Source organism: Cibotium barometz, chromosome 53 (assembly GCF_041138505.1).
Source record: "Cibotium barometz isolate CiBa-2024 chromosome 53, ASM4113850v1, whole genome shotgun sequence".
Lineage (NCBI taxonomy): Eukaryota > Viridiplantae > Streptophyta > Polypodiopsida > Cyatheales > Cibotiaceae > Cibotium > Cibotium barometz.
This window is the reverse complement of record NC_141098.1, coordinates 5,660,154-5,675,024: the sequence shown is the minus strand read 5'-3', so window position 1 is coordinate 5,675,024 and position 14,871 is coordinate 5,660,154. Positions and strand designations below refer to the sequence as shown.

The 14,871-nt window shown below is 37.8% G+C and overlaps 1 pseudogene across 1 annotated transcript; it reads right to left on the bottom strand.

The window, feature by feature from the left end:
- Positions 1-5,598: 5,598 nt before the first annotated feature.
- LOC147608228 (pentatricopeptide repeat-containing protein At2g27610-like) lies at positions 5,599-8,867 on the bottom strand (annotated as a pseudogene). Its single transcript, XR_015264432.1, has 2 exons — positions 8,752-8,867; positions 5,599-8,664 (listed from the first exon to the last, which is right to left on the bottom strand). The product of XR_015264432.1 is annotated as a pentatricopeptide repeat-containing protein At2g27610-like (transcript).
- Between the last annotated feature and the right edge of the window lie 6,004 nt (positions 8,868-14,871).

Sequence of the window (14,871 nt, the reverse complement as noted above, 5' to 3'; positions counted from 1 at the left end):
TGGCCATTTGTTGGACATGTAAATAATATAGAAGATGGAAGGACATTAATGTGGACTGAATGATGGGAAAAATGGACGTGCAAGTAATGGAATGGACAACTAGGGGTTAGATGACAGAATGGCAGGATGGGGAATAGAATGGAAAGCAAATAGGTACTATAATGGACAAATGGGCGGTTGAATGGATGGAGAGGTAGTTCATCAATCAAATGGATGTAGTTGGTCAATGGAATTCATGGCAATGAGATGCCAATCAATAGATTTGGGCAAAAAGGTGAAGGGGTGATAGTACTTGGCTACATGTCCTAGAGGGGAAGATTCATGCAAGCATGCTTGAGTGTTACGTGAAGCCTATGCAATGTGGAACAATACACACACACACACACACACACACACACACACACATATAGAGAGAGATAGATAGATACACACACACACACACATATAGAGAGAGGGAGAGAATACTATCATAATATCTTCAAAAAGCTCAAATTAACCTATGAGACTGATGAGTTATAATGGTTGGACAATATATCTATTGCAAGGGATCTCAATTCTTCTCTGTATGCTTTCCCTTTCTTGATTTTCCTTCTTGTAGAATGAAATTTACTAAGACATTAGACTAATAGCAAAATGAGCTTAGGATTGAAGAAAAAAAATCATGTATTTGGTTAAAGATGTGGACAAATCACTGGTCTAGTGCATGGATGTGAAACTTGTGATGGGATAGGTAAATGCTTCAAGCTACCTATGATGATAAGTTTTACGGAACGTTGTGCTATTTTTTGTAAGATATGATGTTGCTTCGATTTGGAATGCACTAAGAAAAACATAAATAAATAAGGTTGGTGTAGAAAGCTTGCTTCAAGATAGTTATGTTTGCTAAAATGAATTCATACATCATAGGTATAAGAATGCCCAACGAGAATTCAAAGGCATGGTAAATGCAGATCCACATGAGATAATTACAATTTGCCATGTGCATGATAATTGTCTTGTAATGTGTCTTTTTCTTGTTTGCAAAAGATCATACCAGTTGGGGAGGTGTAATGCATAAGCACATCTAGTGTTGGATGTGTAATTTTACAATGCTCTACTAGAGTAGAGTGTCGAATGTGTCTTTTTGGTTGTCAAATTTGTTATGCTCTGTTTTTTCAGTTCTTTTATTTATTTGCAATTATACTGATAGTACTTGCAAGTTAAACATGATTAAATGTTAATGTCCAAGGAAGGATGACAAAACATGAATGCTCGAACATGACCTTGTATTAAATTCTCTAGACATTGTAATCTACATTTCTGCATTTCCATAAACACTATGCCCAAGGAAAAATGTCACCCTTTCTATCCTCTTTTTGATGCTCTAGACCAATAGTAAGACAAGGGTCCTAGACTAATAGAAATAGTCATTCCATAACGGAGATATTATCCTATATTTCTTTGAACTAGTGTGCAACCCGTGCACGTATTTTCAGACTCCAAATTAAAATTCTACCCAAACCTCCTCCCCTTCCCGAACCTCCAAATTCTTGCCACGTGGTGACTTTGTGAAACTCTTCTTTAAGATAATAATAGTGGGAATCCATGCTGCACAAGTCTTTGGAGACTCCAAATTCACATTCTACCCAAACCTCCTCAAACCTCCTTCTCTCCTTCCCGAACCTCCAAATTCTTGCCATGTGGTAGCTTTGTGAAACTCTTCCTTAAGATAATATAGAGATGTAGTAACTCGAGGGTTTTTACTATTACCTCTTCAAGTATTATATATACTAAATAAATTGAAATAATATATAAAGCCTAACTAACTTTTTCAATAACAAGGGATGTCTATGTAATGATATCTCAAAGTCACCATGTCTCAAATCAAAGAAAAAAAAACATATTGGCCGCTATAGATCTTTTGTTTTCTCAAAACCTATGTTGGAACTCTTCTTTCTCACACTAATGTGCATGCTCTTCTCAAGCCCATGTGTAAACATCACCAAGGTTTTCTCCTCAATGTCTATGCATTTAAAATCTTGAATGGTATTTATTTTTAATGTTCATGTTTAACTTCATTTTTTCACGCATGCAATCAAAATCTAGATGATTTTGAAGATAATTCACTACAAGACATTGATATTTGGTTTAAGAGTGGCCCCATCATCCTGTTGTAGATGAGGAAGATTAACTACAGCCAACAAGTTAGTAATGACTTGGAAAATGAAGATGATTCAGATTTATTACCCTCCTTCAAATTCACATGGTAAAAAAGACCTAATTTTAACTTATGAATCTTAAAATTTCTAATATTAAATCTTACCTAATAAATGTTACAGGTCTCAAAATCAGCATGAAGTGCATGGATTTCTCAAAAGGGCATTCCCACTTTCAAACTAAAGACCTTTTTCTATTTTGGGACTTAATTCTAATGATCATCATCAAATTTTATAATTGATACTTCAAAATTGGAATACTATAGCATGTCCTAGAGGGGAAGATTCATGCAAGCATGCTTGAGTGTTACGTGAAGCCTATGCAATGTGGAACAATATACACACACACATATATATATAGACTGGATAGATAGATACACACACACACACATAGAGAGAGGGAGAGAATACTATCATAATATCTTCAAAAAGCTCAAATTGACCTATGAGACTGATGAGTTATAATGGTTGGACAATATATCATGTTAGGAGTACAAGAGGAAAGTAAGCTAAACTAAGACGATTGATGGTACTTAGAGCTAAGCTGTTAAAAATATTTTGTTGTGGATAATAGAGTTTATTGAGTAAGGGTTGGAGAGGGTTTCCCTAAGCTCCTCAAGATCATCAAGCCCGATTGGTGTAGGTGTTGCCTGGGTTTGATGTCTCCACTAGATACCATTGATTTGGGGTTAGAGAATTAAGATATGACAAGGAGGTCGAGGTTGTAGTGTTTCGGCTCATTCTAGGGTTGTTCCTCAGGTTTTATGGCATGGGTGGTGGGCCCCATCCTTGTTGGAGGCTTGGTTGGGTTGGGGTTTGAGAAATGGGAATATATCTATTGCAAGGGATCTCAAATCTTCTCTGTATGCTTTCCCTTTCTTGATTTTCCTTTTTGTAGAATGAAATTTACTAAGACGTTAGACTAATAGCAAAATGAGCTTAGGATTGAAGAAAAAAAATAATGTATTTGTTAGTTAAAGATGTGGACAAATCACTGGTCTAGTGCATGGATGTGAAACTTGTGATGGGATAGGTAAATGCTTCAAGCTACCTATGATGATAAGTTTTATGGAATGTTGTGCTAACGATATAGTATGGATGGATCCCCCCCTCCCCCGAAAACCACCCAGACACAATCTAATTAGCACATTCTCGTGCACTTATTAGTTCCATTCGTCTTTTAATGTTCAAACATTGCTCTTTGTAAACACCCCTTTCTTTTTGTGAACATCCATTTCAAATTGTATATATAGGTAAGAATGGTATTTTTTGTACGATATGATGTTGCTTCGATTTGGAATGCACTAAGACAACCATAAATAAATAAGGTTGGTGTAGAAAGCTTGCTTCAAGATAGTTATGTTTGCTAATGAATTCATACATCATAGGTATAAGAATGCCCAACTAGAATTCAAAGGCATGGTAAATGTAGATCCACATGAGATAATTACAATCTGCCATGTGCATGATAATTGTCTTGTAATGTGTCTTTTTCTTGTTTGCAAAAGATCATACTAGTTGGGGAGGTGTAATGCATAAGCACATCTAGTGTTGGATGTGTAATTTTACAATGCTCTACTAGTGTAGAGTATCGAATGTGTCTTTTTGGTTGTCAAATTTGTTATGCTCTGTTTGTTCAGTTCTTTTATTTATTTGGAATTAGACTGATAGTACTTGCAAGTTAAACATGATTAAATGTTAATGTCCAAGGAAGGATGACAAGCATGAATGCTCGAACATGGCCTTGTATTAAATTCCCTAGACATTGTAATCTGCATTTTTGCATTTCCATAAACATTATGCCCAAGGAAAAAATGTCACCCTTTCTATCCTCTTTCTGATGGGCTACACCAATAGTAAGAGAAGGGTCCTAGACCAATAGAAATAGTCATTCTATAACGGAGTTATTCTCCTATATTTCTTTGAACTAGTGGGCAACCCGTGCTTCGCACGTCTTTTTAGACTCCAAATTCAAATTCTACCCAAACTTCCTCCTCCCCTTCCCGAACCTCCGAATTCTTGCCACGTGGCGACTTTGTGAAACTCTTCTTTAAGATAATACTAGTGGGCAACCTGTGCTGCGCACATCTTTGGAGACTGCAAATTCAAATTCTACCCAAACCTCCTCAAACCTCCTCAGAACCTCCAAATTCTTGCCATGTGGTAGCTTTGTGAAACTCTTCCTTAGGATAATATAGAGATGCAATAACTCGAGGGTTTTTACTCCTACCGCTTCAAGTATTATATATACTAAATAAATTGAAATAATATATAAAGCCTAACTAACTTTTTCAATAACAAGGGATGTCTATGTAATGATATCTCAAAGTCACCATGTCTCAAATCAAAGAAAAAAAAAACATATTGGCCGCTATAGATCTTTTGTTTTCTCAAAACCTATGTTGGAACTCTTCTTTCTCACACTAATGTGCATGCTCTTCTCAAGCCCATTTGTAAACATCACCAAGGTTTTCTCCTCAATGTCTATGCATTTAAAATCTTGAATGGTATTTATTTTTAATGTTCATGTTTAACTTCATTTTTTCACGCATGCAATCAAAATCTAGATGATTTTGAAGATAATTCACTACAAGACATTGATATTTGGTTTAAGAGTGGCCCCATCATCCTGTTGTAGATGAGGAAGATTAACTACAGCCAACAAGTTAGTAATGACTTGGAAAATGAAGATGATTCAGATTTATTACCCTCCTTCAAATTCACATGGTGAGAAAGACCTAATTCTAACTAATGAATCTTAAAATTTCTAATATTAAATCTTACCTAATAAATGTTACAGGTCTCAAAATCAGCATGAAGTGCATGGATTTCTCAAAAGGGCATTCCCACTTTCAAACTAAAGACCTTTTTCTATTTTAGAACTCAATTCTAATGATCATCATCAAATTTTGTAATTGATACTTCAAAATTTTGTAATTGATCATCAAATTTTGTAATTGATACTTCAAAATTGGAATACAATAGCATGTCCTAGAGGGGAAGATTCATGCAAGCATGCTTGAGTGTTACGTGAAGCCTATGCAATGTGGAACAATATACACACACACATATATATATATAGACTAGATAGATAGATACACACACACACACACATATAGAGACAGGGAGAGAATACTATCATGTATTTGTTCCTTGGGCAATTTGGCAGGAAACACAACACTGTTGGCAAGATGGCTCTCTACTGGCAGTTGCCTACCCTTCTAGAAATGCCATGGCCCATGATGTAGGGGCTCCTGCCTGTCCTTAAACTCCAATATCACCTGGCAGATGGAAGTTCTCCTGCCTGTCCTGAAGCTCCAACATATCATGCACACGACATCAGGCGCAATGAGCCTAGGACGCCTGGTCCTTGAAGATTGCAAGAAGAATCTCACCTCAAAGACCAAAACTTTTAATCAATAACTTTCCAAGTGGCACAAACCACTTTGGAACCTTAACATGTACATCACAGAAAAAAGGGAGGAAGCCATAAAGCCCAATTCAGATTGAAAGTCTTCAGCTGCTATGACATTAATATACAGGAAGGCCTCATCTGAGCTGCTTCACTTTTTCTTGGTAACCTAGCGAGAAAATTCGAAGTAAAAAAGAAAGCTCCACATCACCAATATTCCTCACAGGTACACTTTCCATCCTCAAAAATGTGAATGCGGTTTGCATCTTTGACCTGAATCTTGCACTTCTCTGTCTTTGATATAAGTGATGTGGCAAAATGGCAGTCACCACAAACACGCATGTTCTTCGTCACATGTATAGGTGTACTTTCGGGTGTATTTATCAGGGCACATGCGATGGCCAACTTCTCACTATGTCCGCACAGCACATCTTCCTTTTGGTCATCTGAAATGGCTTGTGATACCCAGTGCAAAACATGGGTAATCCCCTTCCTGCAATAGCTTTGGACCAATGTCTTCTAGCTTTGCATAGATACGTTTGCTTTGGGGATGGCTTTTATCGCCTACAGTAAATGAAAGCACATTTCTACTTACATCAGTCCACCAACAGCATCCTGCATCTTCCATGCTTTATTTTTCATTCTCAAAGCTTCAACTTTGTCTGCTTCCTCTTGCATGCCAGCAGCTGCATATATATTACTCATGCACACATATACGGGCGCATATTTTTCATCCAACTGTACTAAATGCTCAAAGGCCCATCTTCCAAGCTCCACATTTACCCATGTTCGACAAGCACCTAACAGAGCCACCCACATTTGAAGACGATCAGAAGGTGGCACTTTCTCAATCACAATCATGGCCTTGTCAAAGTGCCCTGCGCGGCTGAAGAGATCAACCATGCAAGTGTGGTGTTCTAATGTTGGAGTGAGACAGTAGACAGTGTGCATAGTATCAAAGTACATTTGCCCCTCCTCCAAGAGACCTGCATGACTACACGCAGTCAGCAAGACAACAAATGTGACCACATTTGGTGCTATACCTCCTGCTATCATTTGGTTGAATGAGACGAAAACCTCTTTGAACTGACCTAACTGAGCATACCCAGAAATCAGTGCAGTCCAGGAGACGGCATCCCGTACTGGAAGCTGATCAAACACTTCTTGCGCTTTTGCAAGCGCGCCACATTTGGCATACATGTCCACTAATGCAGTGCCGAGTATAATATTCTTTTCCAATAACCCCTGCTTGCTGACCTCGGCATGTATCTCTTCTCCCTTCTCGGCTGATCCTATGCTGCCGCAAGCTTTCAATATATAAGCAAAGGTGACTGCATCTGGGGAGAGGCCCTCCTCTCGCATTTGCCTGAAGCAGTCCAGAGCTTCATCACCGAGCCCATGCTGGGCATACCCTGCAATCAGTGCATTCCATGAGACACTATCCCGTATTGGAAGCTTATCAAACACTTCTTGTGCTTTTGCAAGCACACCGCATTTGGCATACATGTCCACTAATGCATTGCCGAGTATAATATTATTTTCCAATAACCTCTGCTTGCTGACCTCGGCATGTATCTCTTCTCCCTTCTCAGCTAATCCTATGCTGCCGCAAGCTTTCAATATACAAACAAAGGTGACTGCGTTTGGTGACAGGCCCTCCTCTTGCATTTGTCTGAAGCAGTCCAGAGCTTCATCACCGAGACCATGCTGGGCATACCCTGCGATCAGTGCATTCCAAGAGACTATATTCCGCACTGGAAGCTCATCAAACACTTCTTGCGCTTTTGCAAGCGCGCCACATTTGACATACATGTCCACCAATGCAGTGCCGAGTATAATATTCTTTTCCAATAACCCCTGCTTGCTGACCTCGGCATGTATCTCTTCTCCCTTCTGAGCTGAGCCTATGCTGCCGCAAGCTTTCAATATACAAACAAAGGTGACTGCATTTGGTGACAGGCCCTCCTCTCGCATTTGTCTGAAGCAGTCCAGAGCTTCATCACCGAGACCATGCTGGGCATACCCTGAGATCAGTGCATTCCAAGAGACAATATTCCGTACTGGAAGCTCATCAAACACTTCTTGCGCTTTTGCAAGCATGCCACATTTGACATACATGTCCACCAATGCAGTGCCGAGTACAATATTCTTTTCCAATAACCCCTGCTTGCTGACCTCAGCATGTATCTCTTCTCCCTTCTCGGCTGATCCTATGCTGCTGCAAGCTTTCAATATGCAAATAAAGGTGACTGCATCTGGGGAGAGGCCCTCCTCTCGCATTTGCCTGAAACAGTCCAGAGCTTCATTACCGAGCCCACGCTGGGCATACCCTGCAATCAGTGCATTCCATGAGACAATATCCCGTACTGGAAGTTCATCAAACACTTCTTGTGCTTTTGCAAGCGTGCCACATTTGGCATACATGTCCACTAATGCAGTGCCGAGCGTAATACTTTTTCCCAATAACCCCTGCTTGCTGACCTCGGCATGTATCTCTTCTCCCTTCTGGGCTGATCCTATGCTTCCACAGGCTTTCAATATACAAACAAAGGTGACTGCGTTTGGTGACAGGCCCTCCTCTCGCATTTGTCTGAAGCAGTTTAGAGCTTCATCACCGAGACCATGCTGGGCATACCCCGAGATCAGTGCATTCCAAGAGACAATAGTCCGTACTGGAAGCTCATCGAACACTTCTTGCGCTTTTGCAAGCGAACCACACTTGGCATACATGCTAATTAGGGCATTGTTGATGCAAATGTCGTTATGAAGCAACCCTGTTTGGAGAATATCAGCGTGTATGATGCTGCCTTTGCGCAGGTCCATCTGTTTGCCACAAGCCTTTATGGAGTCCAAAAGAGCAGCCCGGTCCTCGTCCTTCTTGCTTCTGGCCTTCTTCCGTACACGAAATTTCTCATTTTTTGTCATTCCGCGCCTTGACGGCACGGCACGGCACGGCACCGGGGCCTCTCGGACCCAAGACGGATTGCGCCGATCATCATCAATCCAGAGTGGCTCCCTTGTCTGTTTGTGCCTGAAGTCGGGGGAGCTTGGACCCTTCTGTGATGCAAAACAATACAGAATCCTAATCAAAATTCATGAAATCGTCGTGCTTATCCTAATCAAATTCATGGAAATCGTGCCTACCTTGCTATTTCGACTATCCCAGAACCCGGAAGGATCCCCGAAGAACTCCTTCCATGAGAACTCCATGTCTCTGCACGCCATTCCGTTCTAGTTCATAACGATATGTCCGGTTATATATATATATAGTAGTGATTGACAAATGATCTGCGGATCAGTGTCTGAATGAATTGGGGCGCCTAAGGGTGTCTTACAATTTCAATTTACATGTATCTTTTATCACTCTTTTTCATACTACTAAAAATTTTCAAATGACACCTTCAAATGACAAGCATTATTTAAAAATGAAAGGCTTTTTTTTTCAATAAAACTACCATAATATATTAGCAATATTCAGACCAGCATTTCAAATGAAATACATTTTTAAATAAAACATTTCACAATGACATGCAATTTTTGAGCTATTGCATGTTTTTTGATGTGAAAAAAAACTTAAACCTTTTTTGACACGTAAAAAGGCCCTTGACAAGCAAAAAAACTGTCAATTTTAGGCCCTGAGGTGAATGGCAAATTTTAAAAAATAATCTTCAAATTTTAAAGTAACAATTCACAAAAATTTGCAAATTTTAAGAGATTTTTGTTATAATTTTGCTAAAAACCTTTAAAATTTAGAAAAAAAACCTACAAAAATTTGAGGTTAAAGGTTTTTTGAATTGTTGAAAAAAATGTTTTTTGCGAACATTGGTGTCGATTTATATCGGAGATATTTGTCCATCATAGATGGTCTATTTGTGTGTTTGTGTTTTAGTGGTTTCTTGTAAGGTGTTTTTAGTGTTACACTTGAGTGATTGTGTTAATATATGGTTGTTTATTTGGAATTGAATGTTGAAGTAGCCTATTACAATGATGTCTTTTTTAGTAGGTATTTGTTGTATATGACGTTCGAGTGTGTTGTTAAATGTTGTTAGAATTGATAATATATTTTATTGTTATGTTTGAAGTTTGCATGTATTATTTCTATGCTATTTTTATGTGCAATGTATTGGTTGAGTAGTTCTATGTTTTCCCCCTTTGATAGTGCATAAGATTGGCCCCTTTACCTTAGATATTATTATTATTTTGACAACCTTTTAAGAGGTGTAGAGAAATTAATGTTAAAAAAATTGAAGGAAATATTATACTTTACATGGACAAAAAAGCCATTTACCGATATAGGCTAGGTAGTAGGGGTGGCTAAAAGTATAATACAAATTGACCCCAATAAAAGTTGATACAAAATAAGGGAAATAAATTAGTAAAGTTGACTTTTACAGTTGAAAAACTTAAAGAATTGAGCCTTCCCTATGTTCTTGCCTATTAAGCAAGACCAAAAAAATATAAAGAACCTAAATGACTTTGGAAATGTACCTTTTCATGGTCATCATTGAGACTCTTTTAGAGTCCGATTATAGTTTTTGCCATGAAAAATAGCTTAGATAATTTTAACGCATACTAAAACTTCTAGGAAAAGTCTATCCATATGTGTAATTAGGATTTATAAGTGTACATTAGTGGAATGAAAGAAAACAACTATTTAGGTGCCTCCAAATCAAGCATGCATATGTTATTTCATCTAATTTTATCATTTTAGAAAATATGATTTTTTGAAATGAGTGTTTTTTTTCTCACTTTTCTAAATTTTTATCTAATCGCTTGAAAAATTTCATCACTTTCCAACGCCATATACAAAAGTGACATAAAACTGGCCTGAGCCACTATTGTGGCTCAATTACAAGACTAATGTTATTTAATCAAGATCTTGATCTCTAGTTGCTAGGGTGGGTGGGATGAGCTATAAATCAAGAGGCCACACTATATAGATGGTGATAAAGTGACACTAGATAGAGAGTGATAGAGGAATTTTATATGCACATAAGAGATCCAACATGGTAGGATTATGAGCATGTGAGGAGTGTAGCATGAGAAACAAGGAGGGTGGCATGCAAAGGAGCAGTACAGTAGGCAAAGGAAGAGGAGAATAGGCAAAGAAGGGGTGTAACATGAGAATCAAGGAGAGTACAGTAGGCAAAGGAGTAGGGGACATAGAGGAGATGATGTCATGAGGAAGAGGAGAGTAGATGAATAATAAGGGACATAATGGCAAAGGAGAGCAAGAGAGGACAAACAAAGTAAAAAGATATTTAAAATTATCAAACAAAAATCGAAGGAGGAATGGGAGACAAAGGAGGTAGGCCAATAGATTGGAGGGTTTTTTTGACTTGGTTGGGGGGGTAGGAGGGGGAGCAACTTTAGTGGATGCTATTAAGAAAAAAAAACTTTGACCTTAGCCTTGCCAAATTAGCTTCACTCACAAAATACAATAATAATAATTAGATATATAAAAACTTTGCATGAGATATAGTGAATTTTATATATATATATATATATATATATATAGAAATTGCAATATTTTAGAATGAAAACAATCTTCCAAAGGCATGGGTAGTGTATTATTACCGTAGTAAAGTTTCATAGCTTCATTACATATGCACCTTAGGGCATGGGATAGCATGGACCATGGGTCTTAGGCATGGACATGTGATTTGGCATAGGCCTAGTGTGGACACAATAAGTAGCTACATAAGTCACTTATTTGAGACATTGTAGATACTTTTTGGATGTCTATACACTTGGGACCTTTCTTAGAGTTTGTGCTTCATGGCTATAGTGTGTAGAATCTAGCTCCTATTAGCGAGAGCATAACACACCACTCCCTTCCCTTCAGCCTTTTTGCATTGTTTTAGTGGTATCAGAGCCTGGATTTGATCCTAATTAGTACCTAATCATTCTCAAATTAGCCTTAATCATAATTTTTAGAAACCCTAATTTTGTATTTTCTTACTTTTTTTTCCTCAAAATTAGTGGTTTCAAGCCATTTCTTACATAATTTCTTCTTCATTCTCTTGAGTTTGCATCTAGGAGAGAATTTGAGGTTGGATTGCATGAATCTAGTGTTTCTTGAAAAAAAAAATTACTATAGTATTGCAGATTAAAGGACATTTTGCAAATTTGTTAAAATGTTGTGTTTGTAAAAATTGGTTAAAAATTTGAATCTTCTACATATTGCTATACATTTTAAAGTTTTCTTGAAAGCCACGAAAGTCTTGTACAGATTTCAAGAATAGTTCTATGCATAGTACAAGAATCAAATTTGTTGTGCAAAATGCTTCTGTTGAGTTCTATGCAAAGTATAATAACAGCGTGCAAAATTTAGACTTGTTGTACAAAATGCTTCTGTTGATGTAAGTGATTAATCAATCCTTAGCTTCATTTCATACTTTCTTGATTAATTTTTACAAAAAAAGATTGTTGTGTAAGAAAGGATGTGTAACATTTCTTTGATTTGAAGAAAGGTTTAACATCAAATTTTGGACAATTTCAGTGTAAATTTGGATGTGCCTGGTCTAATCCAAGAGATTAGTGACAAGACACTGCATCAAAGTTGTGATTAAGTGAAGATCTTGTCAATTATAGACAAGAGAGTGATTAATAGTAAAGATTAGTATTTATCCATGTGATTAATCATTAGTCCCAAGTCAAAACTAGTCACAACAATGCATGTTGATCGTATTTGGCAAATCCATGGCAAAGCAATGATTAGATCAATTGTTAAAAGCTTAATCGTAGTGATTAAGAACAAATCTTGCAAACACTATGGATTAAGAGATTTGGAGTCAATTTTTTGGCGATCAAAACCAAGGTTACAATAGAGGACATTCAAGCATGTGATGTGGCAACACATGCTGCAATAATCTAAACAATGCTTGTGTATAAGTTGTGAGTCTTGGATAGGTCTATGTATGCATGTATGCAAGTTGTGATACCTTGGGGTGACAAGCAAGTTTGGTGGACAATTTTGTGAACTAAAGGGCAACTTGGAGTTATCATATTGTGCCCCAATGCCACAACAAAGGAGAAGAAAGGACATTCAACATTAAAGAGCAATTAGAGGATAGAAGGGGAATCAATGAAGAGCCCTTAGCTCAGATCAACAACATAGCTATTGCCTAGCCCTAATCCACACTTTAACAATTCCATTATACATGGATTTCAACAAGATACTCCAGCTCAAATAGCACCTCAAATAGCACCTAATCAATGCTACAATAGTGAAAAATGGCTGCAAAAAGACATTGAAAGGCTGCAATCTGTTTGTGCAACCAATATTTCATGGGTAGAAAAGCTTGCAAAAGACATACAACTATTGTTTGAGGGTAAGAAAAAGCAACTATTTTTGGCTAGTAGAAAGAGGTATTTCATATAAAAAAACCAAAAAAATGGATCTCGACTAGCACCAGTCTGATCGCTTCATTGCTGCAATTGCTCTACGACTCAAACTGCAACGAGACTTGAGCTCCAACCTAATTGACATGACGGACAATCCATTTTGGTTAACAACATCAATACTATCAAGAGCATCGAGTCATACAACAACATCAATACTAGGATAGAAGGGCCAATATAAGTGCATGAAGCCAAAAAATCATATTTTAGGGGGGATTTTGCATTTTGGGTCATATTTCAAATTCAAACACATTTTGGAATTCTTGAGATAAAATAGAATTGAATAACATCAATATTGATATTTTTACGTTATTATTTTCATGTTCAACTAGAAAAGGTCACTTTTTGAAGCATAAAAACAATGAAGGGCTGGTAAAGTGGCACTTTTTGGCAAATCAATGAATGAAAAGTAAGAAAAATTCTAGGAATATCCCACTTTTTTCTACCCTTAAGTTGGGGTGGGACATGATTCTAAACTAAGAGCCCTGTCCCACAGACCTCCATGATTCTAGCAAGACTTTCTCCTTAAAGGTATTCCATGCATAAGGTTGAAAGCATTCCAACTTCTCTGTAGGCACAGTCGCACATTGTGGTAGTTTTTTTTAAATTGTTGTTAATAGTGCCAAATTTAAAGAATTTTCCTGAAAACACGACTCCGAGGATTAAGGTCAAGGCTTCTTGCCTGTGACTTTAGCGTAATGCTGCAAAACCTCATACTTTCAAAGCCATCAATAGCACTACGAAGATTTTGCAAGAAAATATGAATAAGGTCTCTACTACCTATATTTAGCAAAAAAAGTTCACGATACTAATGTTGTAGCTCTTATGGAAGGGGCTCTAAGAGGTGCTTGATGATAGGCCCCTCTACCCTATCAAGAGGATCAAATCATAGCTTATCCTGTTAATGCTATAAACTGCATCAGATCAAGCCCCAAAGTGAACGTCTTGCTCCATATGCCATAGAATACAAACCTTGATGTCTTTGTTGGGAACAAAGAGACCCCTCTTAGGGACATGCAGAACTCTTCCCAAAAGTGTTGCCACAAAAGATACATGCGGTGAGGGTAACCCATACCGGGAAATATAACATTAGATCCTTGGCAGGATCAAAGAGGGGATATGCCTAGATGAATCCATGAACATGCCCAAATTAACCTTATAAGAAAGTGCAATTTATAACCTCAAGGTAGTCATCCACAAGACAATAAACCATCAACTCCATCATGCATAGTATGGACTAGATACTATGACATACCCACTAACCTAACGTCTTCAATATAGTGGGTGTAGAACTTGGTATCAATATATGCTCCCACACACACCCCCTACACGTGCACACACACACATAAGATCATTCATACATCCATTATACAAAGGTCTATGCCCTGAGTTTATGTCAGAGCTCTGGAGATTCCGGATCAAAGAGGGGATCCCATGGCACATAATAAGAAAAAAAAACATGCCCCTTGCACTCTTGCCAGACTGACCACCTGATAAACCACTTCAATGGAGGTGCACTGAGCATAATAAAACCCTTTCCCAAGAAATATAAAGGACTAAAGACGAAGGATCTAAGAAGTCTCGAGCTGAACCAGCAGAGACAACTGTCAAAAGGGAAAGCTGCAAAGTGGTAGAAGGAAAACTCGAGGAATCAGCCTTTGCAACTTTGTCATGAGTTTGCTGGAACACACACACACACACACACACACACCTCCCTCGAAACCCAAGCCTACTCAGAAGATAAGTATAAAACCCTAAAAATGCAGATAAGTATAAAACCCTAAAAACGACTTGTTGAGTAGAAAAATGACCTACTGAATAGTGAGGAGCCCTTAAAAAACTACTTGCTGAATAGTCTGA